At 37.3% G+C, this 12,019-nt stretch overlaps 1 non-coding gene across 1 annotated transcript; it reads right to left on the bottom strand.

Annotated features, from left to right (window-relative positions):
* Positions 1-10,742: 10,742 nt before the first annotated feature.
* Positions 10,743-10,878, bottom strand: LOC111817445. Its single transcript, XR_002821645.1, has one exon. It is a non-coding gene; the product is annotated as a small nucleolar RNA SNORA66 (small nucleolar RNA).
* Positions 10,879-12,019: the final 1,141 nt, after the last annotated feature.

The following is a 12,019-nucleotide window of genomic DNA, read 5'->3' as shown; positions in this document are numbered from 1 at the left end:
ACTTCAATAAAAACAAATATAATATTAGTTCACTCCTGTACCCAAGGACTTCAAGATATCTTTTATTTGCTTGTTGATATTGAAAAATCAGTACAAAATATCAGAATATCTTTCCACCATTAGGAGGCAGGCAGAAAGCAGTAGATGATGTGGTACTTACTTCCCCCAAGAAAGGTCTGTTGCTCAGCAAGTGAAAATAATAGCCTCTGAAAACTGAAGGAGAAATGGTGAAATCTAGAAGGTGCTCGTCTGGGAAACCCTGAGCTGTAAGGTCCAGAGTAGCTTGGCTCCAAATTCCATTGATGAAAGCAGTCAGAGAGTCACCCAAGACTGAAGGAAAAGAAGAGCAGAACTAACTGGCCTGTGAATGGAATTCCAGAAGGACTGCCAAAAAGGGAAGCAGCGTTCAAGGGGCTGAAAATACTAACTATCCTCATTGGGTCATTGCATGTGGTATATATGTGTACAGGTATCATACTGTAGCTTGTAAATACAGTGATTGTCTGCTAGCTATGTGTGCCAACGGATGCCTGGAATAACAGCCAGTCAGGGAGGCTGAGGCAGAAGGATCAGAGACCAAGGACAGCTTGGCCAACTTAGGGAGACCCTATACCTCCCAAACAACCAAAAAACAAAACAAAACAAAACAAAAAGAAAACAAAAACAAACAGTGAACAACCAAGGACTTAGTTCAGTGTGCAAGCCTTGAGTTCCATCCCTGGTACCTCTCCAGGAAAACAAACAAAAAAAGCATGTAGACCAATTAAGATTTGAAAAATAAATGAAGATTATGGACATCTTTGATCTTCCAAAAGATTGTGTATTATTATCTGAAATCATGTTTTTGATAGACACAATTAACTTACAAGATACATTTCTTTTGTTCAGTAAAGTACAACATTGTGGAAAGACACTGCAAGTTGATTCTTCCAATAATGGTAGTTATCCATTTTGTTGAATTTATTTTACACTATGTGTCCAATTTGATTTGAGTTAACTATTTCTAGTTGTGCAGATAGCATTTATTTAGATATATTTAAATTAAATATGAAATAATGCAAACTTGCTATTTTGAGAATGTTTAGTTACAATGATTACAACCATAATACACTTTGCTTCATGAGCTCTTTTGTTCACGGAACATAAACATGGTAGTTTTGCTTCTGGTTGCAAATTCTGCATCAGGTTCTGAACAAAATATGATTATGAATCAGAAAGTGAACTGAGTTTGGGAAGTGAGGTGCCACAGTGCCTACAAACATAAATTACAGAAGAATAAAATGTTGCAGATTGCATTATAATTTTCTTCCAAAAGTACAAAACAAAAGATAAATGGCTCGCATTATGAAAATGAAAAATGATACTATAAAATAATAAATCGATGTCACTTCTGGAGCAATTAATTTGATAAGAAATTTGGTTACAGATCTCTATTTCATAGATATTAATTGAATCCATTTTGCAAAGAAACTTAAGGTATGAGAAGGAGGTTGTCTAACCCAAATCACACAGCTGATTGGTGGAATTAAATTCCACAGAACTATATCTATGATGGAAATTTCAAGTTCGTAAATTCTATGCCACATTGCTCCTAAATGTGTTTTGAATTTCAGACCAGTGAAATTATTTTTATAAAACCTTTTTGTTAGGTGGTGTGAACAAAGACTATAAAATATTATACATATTGCCAAGCATTAAGTTCTATTTACTAAACTATTTACCATTTATGTTCTGTTTACTTGCACCATTCTCATGGAGAAAAAAACCCCAAAATGCTAAAGCTAATGGGACACTAGTGTCCATTTAATCTCCTTCTTTAAGATTTACCAAAAACTGTAGGCTGAGGAGATAGCTGAGTAGATTAAGCAGCTGCCTGGGAAGTGCAGGATCCTGAGTTCAATCCCGGGTACCACAAAAGAGAGAGAGAGAGAGAGAGAGAGAGAGAGAGAGAGAGAGAGAGAGAGAGAGAGAGATTTATAAAAACTCAAAAAGTGATTGAACTCTAACAACTCAGAAATGGGCATCTGAGATGAACACACACTTCTCAGAGGAAGAAATAATTCTGGAAGCCAATAAATACATGAAAAAATGCTCCACACCACTAGCCATCCATGAAATGCAAATTAAAATAACACTAAGATAGATACCATCTCACCCCAGAAAGAACGGCTATCATAAAGAAATCAACCAACAACAAATGTTGGAGAGGCTGTGAGGAAAAAGGAACACTTCTCCACTGCTTGGGGGAATGTAGACTGGTGCAACCATTAGGGAAATCAGTGTGGAGACTCCTTAAAAATCTAGGACTGGAAATCCCATTCAAGCCAGCTATCCTCCTACTGGGAATTTTCCCAGAGAAACTGAAAACATCATAGCATAGTGATATATGTGAACTTATGTTTATAGAAGCACACTTTGTGATAGCCAAATCTTGGAAACAACCAAGATGCCCTGTCTCCTGAGTGATGGATGAAAAAGTTGGGACATTTTTAAACAATAGAGTATTACTCAGCTATCACGAATAATAAACTGAAAGCCTTCATATATAAGTGGATACCACTTGCAGATATACTCATAAGTGAAATAAACCAGACCCACATGTGTAAAAATTCTCCATAGTGTAAGAACTCAAAAGAAGAAATAAAAATTGAAAGATATAGCACAACTAAATGGAAAGCAAGAACTTAAGGATTAAACAATGACGAGAGGGAAAGGAGAAAAACTAGGGAACATGGCAGGAGCAAAACCATATATTTGTATATACATGACAGTTGAGGCAATGATCCTGAAAATTTCCATCAGGTTTTTGAAATTGGTAGATTATTTGGTAGATTAATTGGTAGATTAATTAGTAGTTAGTTGGTAGATTCTCACCCTGACTAACTATATATGCTGATACCTGTGAACTAAGCAACTGCACTGAACATAGCAAAGTAATACTAGGGAATACCTGCCATACTGGTCTTCTAAAAGTGTACTGTTTCTAATATCATATCAGTTACTACAATACTATCTCTCAAGTATATGTTTGATTTAAAAGGTAATAAATGAAAACAAGCAACAATAAAAAAAAGTCATAGGACTGTCCTGCTGCAATGTTGCATATGGTTAGATTTCTAAAAATTCTGTGTAAAAATTTGTAATTGTTTATTTCTACGTTTTACCATTTTTTACTGTTTCATTCTTTTATTCACATTCTGTACATATTTAAAATTTAGCATATCAATGACTGACAGAAAATACATGATCCATGTTATGTCTAAGGCGTTTGATATCCAGAAGATACTGATGTTAAGCTCAACAGCCTATGTTCTATGGTAATAATATCATTAACCTTCTCTCTTCTCCAGGGTTAGCAACTTAAGTTTGCAGACCAAAAAATTAGAGAAAAAGAAGGGCTACAAAGATAGCCAACATTTCAGCCCTAGCCCTTCAAGGTCAATGAGGACTCAGAGCATAAGGCATGTTACTGTAGTGTAACACCCTGTAACTCAGTGGTGTCCCACTTTTTTTGATCAAGTAGATTCTGGGGTCACAGAAGAAAGTGATTGACGATGTAGAGTGTGCCTAAGGAGAGTCACCTGGAGAGAAAACATTCTATCAGGTGTTCACAGAGAGTAAATTGGTCAAGCAATGGCCGTGACTCATCGACAAGGCTGACACTGACAAAAGATCTACAAACTGCTGTACAGGGTTTCAGGGTAAGTCTTGAGGGGATTTGACTGATCTTGTCAGATACAAAAGTTACATTTCTTGTTGTATAGGTCTTGCTTTATCTTGTTCTTAACCATCCAGCAGAAAAGTATAAAAACAAGGTTTAAGAAGTAAAGCCAGGGGCTGGGGAGATGGCTCAGTGGAATAAGTGCTTCCCTAGCAAGCGCAAGAGTATGAGTTCAATCCCCGGTTCCGCAAAAAAAAAAAAAGGAAAGCCATCCCTGGCAAGTGCAAGGGCCTGAGTTCAATCCCCAGTTCTGCAAATAAATAAATAAATAAAAAATAAAAAAATAAAAAGTAAAGCTATATTAATATCCTGAGCTGTAAAAGGCTCAAGTCAACAACTTCTAACGTTACCAGTCATGTGGGTAATCCACTGCAATTATAGACTGCTGGACTGTGTTGGATTACTCTGCTGAATTCATGCACCTACCATATATGAATGGCAATGGAACATACATCTCTGAAAAAATTAAACAAAAAAGGAGGATACAAATGAAAGAACATTTTTACAGAAAAAAAATATATCTGTATATACAAAACAGCATAGATAGATAGCTACTTTCCCTTAGGTCAATAAGAAGAAAGTTGTGTACTAATAGTGCTTAGACAAGATATCATGTCTGCATCTTGTACTACAAATAACTCCTAGAAAGACAATATGCAATGTATTAGTTATTGCAACTGTACTACTAACCTGTTTTGAAACTGTCTCATTGCTACTTCTTTCTCAATAAAATTATTTAAAAGCAGAAAAAATAAAAATTCAAAATGAAACAAAAACTAATACTTTCATCTTAAATATTCAAATAACAAAATGCATGGATCTTAGTGATCAATTATACACTTTCAGTATTCGAAATGTATATTGAACTTAATTTAACTTTCTTTGTTTCATTGTTTGTGTTTAACTCTAAACCTAGTAGGGCAAAATAGTAGTTCCCCAATTGCTAAATAATGCTGTTTTGTATAAAATACCAATAAATCAACGTCAATGGAGAATGATTTTAACTGAGAGACCTAAGGGAGTACTTAAGTGGTACTAAATGTTGAGTGTAAAACCCAAATGAATAAACATATAAAATATGAATAAACAAATATTCTTTATAGCATAGCTAAAGTATTCTTTTTTCACACTAGTAAGAAACACACAAAGTCTATAATGGTGACAGTGTGAAGCCCCAATTTTTTGGAGAGATATACACAAATTAAGAACTAATCTAAATAGGTAAATTATTAACAAAAGTTTGGTGCATATTCTCGGACCTCACCTTTGAAAGATACTTCTCCTTGATTAGTTTTCTTTAGTGATACAACAGTTACCACGTGCTTGGTGTCATTAGACAACACCCATCTATCATCACACAGGCAGCGTGACTCACAATTTCAGGGTGAATGAGCTGGGTCCTCACCAGTTTCTCACATGACTGAAATTGAGAGGGCTGGGCCTGGCAGTGGTTGTCGGCTCAGCCTTGGGTCTTCTTAAGGGCTCACTGGATTTACCGTGATGATTTGCTCCCTGATACTTGTCAACAAACATTCTCAGCTCTTGCTGACCACCCACATTTTCTTGTTAACTGCCTGCCATAGGAGCTTTTTTAGTAATAATTTTATTGTTCAGGTGACCCAGAGCATTCCTGTCTTCCTATCCCTTTCTAACTTGCCAAGATATCCTGGGCAGATAGCTTAGTAGAATAAGTGCTTGCCTGGCAAGTGAAAGGGCCTGAGTTCAATCCCTGGTTCTGCTAAAATAAAATAATAAAAACAGGACCATTTTCTCAAGGGTCTGAGTTAAGTCCATGGTTCCGCAAAAAAAAAAAAAAAAAAAAAAAGGAAAAAAAGAAAAAGAAGTCATATCTCTGTAATACAATAACAGGAATAACTGCCCCACAATAGTCTGGTATGGACAGATTCATACCCAGGGGCTATGCATTACACAAGACATGTACAAGGATTATATAAGAAAGGTACAGGAGGGAGCTGGAAACAGCTGCTCAGACTCTAACTGCTTTGGACCATTATTATTATTATTATTATTATTATTATTATTAATTTTTTTCTAACAATCCCTCTGGTCAAATCACAAGGACTTGGTAAGCAGACTGTCTGGATGAATCTTACTAAAGGGTATTAGGAACTTCATAAATCATTTTGTCTGCAAAAATTGCCTTTATATCATTGTGCTACGACAGCCGTTACTTGAAATACTAGTCATACAATGGAACCAAGTCACCTAATGATGCCAGAAAAATGTAGTTTAATCCATAAAACCCACTCCAAGCAGTAATTGGATAAGAATGGAGCACTGTGAAGAACATCATTGAGACAGGCCACCCCACTGTCCCGATCCCTTTGCACATGCTCTAGCCAGTTCTGTGTAGTTGGCTGCCAAGGTATTCTGGGTATTCCCATCCAGTCCACTGTCATTGGACCTTCTACTCATCACTAGAGTGGTCACAGCCACTGGACTTTGTCCTTTCCAGCTTGTACGTCTTAACCTTACCCTTGCCTTGTGGTGCCCTAATACACCTTATTTTTTTATAAGTTACATCTGAGTATTTTCCTCAGATTCACAACCACCAGCTCCAAGGCTCAGTACATCCAACCATTACCAAGATGGCAGTATGTCCCTGAGCTCAGTGGCCAGAAGGCAAAGGCAGCGACTTAAGTGTTGGTCCCTCCTAAGGATTTTTTTTAATTATTAAAAAAAAATCTTATTTATTTATTTATTGGTACAAGGTCTCGCTACACAGCTTGGACTTATAGTGATTCTCCTGTCTCAGACTCTTCAGTGCTGGGATTAAAGGCATGTGCCCCCATGCCCAGTTTTGGTGGCCGGCACTGTGCACCCGGAATTCCAGGGCTGGCAGGGCATGTGGTACCAGGGATTGAACTCAGGTCCTTTTACGCGCCAGGCAGGGACTTAGTCTGCCGTGCTGTCTCCCCAGCCCCTCCCACTGCTTTTTACCTACTGCATCTTGAGGTGATTCCTTAAACACTTTGTGAAGTAGAGATGACTAGGCCTGCTCTCCAGCCCGTAGAGAAGTGATTTTAGCCCTCAGCTGGTCTCATTCATGTGCAGTGCTTACGCTGGTGCAAGGCCCAGAAAGTTTTTTTGGTTTGCTCTCTGTGGACTATGAGTTGTGCTGATATGAGCCAAGAAAAAATAATAGAGGAACGAGGAGCTGTTATTTCATGAAATGGTGAGTTTCTGTCAAGCTCAGTTCAAGTTTGCTCAAGGTCAGATTTAGTTTGGACTGAGAGTTTCGCATTGGGCAAATGGCTTGCCAGTAGTCTCCATGTGATGGTTTGTGATGTATTGTGCTACCAGGGCCAGGATGGCATGGCTGCTGGAGGAGGGCCTGGGAACTAGAATGCTTATAAGAACTGGACAAGGGGAAGGAGTTGTTAAATGTTATTAAAGTAGCTTCTCTATATTTGCTGTGTGTGTGCATATGTGTTTGAGCAAAAGGTTCTATGTGGTATTATACCCAAAAGGCCACAAGTTTACTTGAGCAGCAAAGACATGAAAAGCAATGAGAGATAAAAGAGCAACTGGTAGGTAGTATGACATCTCACTCACACCAGGTTAAAGGCGTCGCCCTGGGGTGTGCCCTCCTGTGACCAGCAAGGATGCAAACCTCCAGAACCTTTAGTCCCACGTCTATTTGGTGCTCTGAGCACTCTATCACTGAGCAATTGCCTCCACATACAGTTACCCCTCGTGGCATTTTTCAGCCTGTCCCTCTGATGGAAATATGCAGGAACATACAAAGGAGAAAGTGCAGGGGAAAGGCTCTTAATGGGCTCTTAATGGCAGTGAGATGTGGCTTTGACCACGGCACGCTGACCTGCCTGCAACGCGCTGCCCTTTGTCCTCCCAGCTTATCACAGGGGACTGCTGGATGCTTTCTGAGTGACAGACAATATTTCACAAGACTGTAGCACCTTTGCTGGCCTCTGCTTGCATCTCCCAAAGCAATTAAAATTTTTGAAATAGTAGCTTTTTTTCACATAAAGCAAATAGTTTTTAAAAAAATCCAATGAAGAGCTTTAGAGCGAAGCATATCCTCTTTTTTTTTTTTTTTGAATTTACATTCAGAATTTTAATGGCACTTGACTCTGAAATCATTCCAGTAAAGCGGAAAATTAATATTTTAATATGTCTTCCACCACTCCAGAGGGTAGAAATGAGTACAGTGAAGGAAGTAGCAGGGAAGAAATGTTTTAGTATTAACTGTGTTTATGAATATTCGTCTCCCCTCCTCATCAGATACCTGCTTTTCAGTGTCCACTCAACAATATCTCTACTAAGCCATCAAGGAGCACACGCTAGCAATTGCATTAGATTTTGTAGGGAGGAGAGGGACAATTTCCTTTTAATATTCTTTTGATTAGATTTTTGCCATAATTTTTTACTGCATGAATCCAAAAGAGTGTATAACTAATAAAAACCATTGTCCAATAGCTTTCTCTCCTAGGAGGACTTTGATCTTGTTTCTTCTTCTTTATCAAGAAAGTGGCTAGCAGAGAAACAAGGGGAAATTAAAGGCCCAGAACAATTTGGCTGACCGTGAAATTGTTAGGAAACCTGCTCGACTTTAGGGTCAAGGGTGACCAAAACTTAACTTGTACAACTCCTATATTCATTATATGCAGTCATTTTTTTTATTTTTGGAAAAAGCAAATGACCAAGAGATCAATTATCACAATTTTTTTTGTAAAAGGACAAGTATTAAATGAATAGTTGTAGAATTAAAATAGAAGTAGAATGTTTAGTGAGTAAACGATTAGTTATAGCAGTTCTATGCTCATGTTGTTTAATATAGAATACTATAGTGCTTAAACTCTTCCAAAATTTAAGTAATTAAAAACATTATCTGTTAAATTCATCTTTAAAATACAAGTTACCAAATTTCCATATTTAGTTTAAGGCTATCAATTAAATTTGTATTGAAAAATGTTTCATTTTATTCTTTTGAGTCTCTGTAGAATCATATTGGTAAAATAATGGCAGCATTAGTTATCTCAGTAATAGATGAGGAATTGTGAAATAACATATGTAAAATGGCCAATATGATGGGAGACACAGAGGATGCAGTAAATACCAGAGGCGATTGTTATTGTTAATAGCAATAATTGTTACATGAGTTACTATACTTTCACACTCTAAACTAACTAATGATTATGTATCAGTTAGTTGGCAAAATACCTTAAGGCCCCTCAAGCCCTCATGGACAAATATTCTTATTTATGTTTCTTTGCTGCCACATACTGCATCCATGTACTTTATGGAGTTAACTTCACAGAATAGACAATAAAGCAAATAATCTGATGTACCCCATAATAATGAATTCAAATTAAGAAGAAGGTTCACATAAAATTTCAGTGATAGAAGGTGTGTTACATGTTGGTACCAGCACGTTTATACTCTAAATTCACCTTAGAAAATATTTTACCCAACACCTAGGATGTATAAAGATGGCAAACTAATAAATTACCAACTTTATTTTGACCTGCCACTTCGTACTTCAGTTATATTTCTAACAGTTTCTATGAGTCTGAGACAAAAACTAAATAAAATAATATATATTTCTATTCCTTTTCAAAAATATATACATATATACTCATCCCTTTGAGACCCATTAGCAGTCATTAAAATTTTTTGTAATCCATCATAAGTTATAATGATGCTTGTCATTAAAATTTTGCAATTGGATAAGCAACACTCCCACAAGCACTGCAGGTTAGTGTGCTTCCAATGTGTATCTACACTCAAATTTAAAATGTTGAAAGTAGCACACTGTCTTTTTAAAATCAGCATAATTTATCCATACTATAGCCTTCTCTCATTTTTCTTTTTCCATCAGGTTTACTTGCAAAAAACATAGGATATTTGGGATTTTGTAATTGGTCCAGTTTTATTATTATTATTTACCTGATGCAGGGTCTCACTACCCAGCCCAGACTCCTAATGATCCTCCTGTTTTCAGCATCCCCAGCGCAGGAATTATAAGCGTGCAGCACTAAGCCTAGACTTGGTGGTCGGCTCAATGCTCCCCAGGGTGGGGTCTGTATGGCATGTGATACCAGGGATCAAACCCTGGTCCCTACATCCTGGCCCCACTTTATAAATGCCACCACTCCCAGGTATAATGATACCAAAGACTTAGATGGGTCCTGCTCTTGTGCAGCATCATGTCATGACTGGAGAGCTAGAAAAGACGAAGACAACAGACTGATGAGAACATCAGAGACAGACTGACAGCCCTGGAAAGGAGGTTCACAAAACCAGAGCACCAAATCCTTCAGCAGAGAGGCAGAAGAGCGAAGCTCTGTCCTCAAAAGAAGGGAGCTTGAGCTCTAAGTTATGGGAAAATAAAAGGAACAGATAATACCATTGTCTTATTTAAAAAGTAAGAACTTTCACCTAAAAGATACTCTGTTACATTTTGTGAGGGAATATAACGATTAACAAGAAGAAAATCTTGTTTTAATAACCTGTATTGAGAAATCACAAATATATAGATATTATAACAAATATTTTTGTACAAGGTGTAGAAAGTTTTACATTTTTATATGAGCCATCAAATTTGTCTTTGTCCACCTATAGACTATGAAAAAATGAATATTGATAGTTTCTACTAAAGTTGTATTTATCTTTACAAATACTCCGTGAATATAAATATGTCAGTAAAAAGAGAATGTCTCTCGCTATGTTATTGTGATTTTTCAAAGTCTAATTGCTCTACATTAGTTACATCATTTTCACCTCCCAGATGTTTATGATACCTGTGTACTAAATCACTGCATGTCTGTTGAAATAGTTGGTAGTGAATCCCTTGTTATTTGTATGTATTTATTTTTTATTCTAAGATAACAATGTATTTTTCCTAGGCTTGTTTTTAATGTCAATTAGGCATAATTGTACTATGAGTTTTTAATATTATCTTGTTATCATTTTAGTATTAATGAAAAAATTCCATCACAAAAAATCTTTGTCATTTTTTTTTTTTTTTTTTTTTTTACACTGTGTGAGGACAGAAAGGGCACCTCAGGAGCTTCTGAGGCTAGTACATTCTATCACCACTATTACTTTAGCAAACCTGGTTCCCTTAGCTCCTGCCACACCATCTTTGTCATCTTTAATAAATAAATTGTCATATGTTCTTAACTTTTGATTCTAAATGTCAAAAATGCAGTGATAAGGGCCAGTCAAATAGCTCGGTGGATTGAAGCACCTGCAGGCAGGCGCAGGGCCCAGGGTTCGATCCCGGGCCTGCAGTGCAGGTCCTGCTTCCTGGGAAGCGCTGAAATAGCGATTTAGACTGAGCTTGGTGTGGACGCCTGCAATCCCAGCTCTTGGAAGGCTGTAAACAGGCGGATCATTATGAGTCCGATCTAGTAGTGAGACCCTGAACACTTTGTAGACCCTTCCCTAAAATACAAAAAAAAATGCAGTGATAAATAAAAGGACCAGAACCTCTGCCTTTGTAAACAGAAAATACTGATGATTGCATTTTATAAAATAATATCCAATAATTAATATAATATAATATGATGTATAAAATATTACGCAAGAACATACACTGACATGTATTATGTGATATACCGTCAGATGTTAATAAATACTTTGAATAGACAATTGGCAAACCAAGGCATTTGAGAGTTGCTCGCTAGGGAACATGTGCGAGTGTTTTATGTAAACTTCAGTGCTGAAGGACTTCTCTGGCAAGGTGACATTTGTGTAGAAAATAGAATGATGTTGATGTTGAGAACCCGGTTTCCAGGCCGTAGGACAATCTGGTGCTGAGGACCTCTGCTGAGCAGACACGCACGCTTACCGCACTGAACGACCAACAAGGAGACAGTGGAGGAAGCCGCGACTCAGACCACGTGGCGCCTCCTACTGTGCAGAAAATAACATTTTTACCTTCATTGCAGGGGAAAGCTGTAAGAGAGCCTTCGGAAGAATCTTCACATGATTTCTTTTGTGAATGCCATTTTTTTGTCTTCTGTGGAAGGGCTAAGCGTCCGTGCAGGGAGACAGCTAAAGAAGCCATTGGGCTACTGTAGGCCAATATGACAGTGTTGTGAGTCCTTGATAGGTTTTATATTTAGATAAAGGAGGTCACCAGGGGACAAGCCTGATGACATTTATGTATTTTTCTAGGGCCTAGATAAGGACATGTCAGACAGCAGGCACTGAAAAATATTTCATGAGTGAGTAAAATCATAGAGACATAACTTGAATTTTATGAGAAAGGAAGAAAGCTACAGAATAAACTTTTTCTTGAACTATATC

Source organism: Octodon degus, unplaced genomic scaffold (genome assembly GCF_000260255.1).
Source record: "Octodon degus isolate 3935 unplaced genomic scaffold, OctDeg1.0 scaffold00057, whole genome shotgun sequence".
Lineage (NCBI taxonomy): Eukaryota > Metazoa > Chordata > Mammalia > Rodentia > Octodontidae > Octodon > Octodon degus.
The sequence above is the reverse complement of the archived record's forward strand: the minus strand, read 5'-3'. Positions and strand labels throughout refer to the sequence as shown.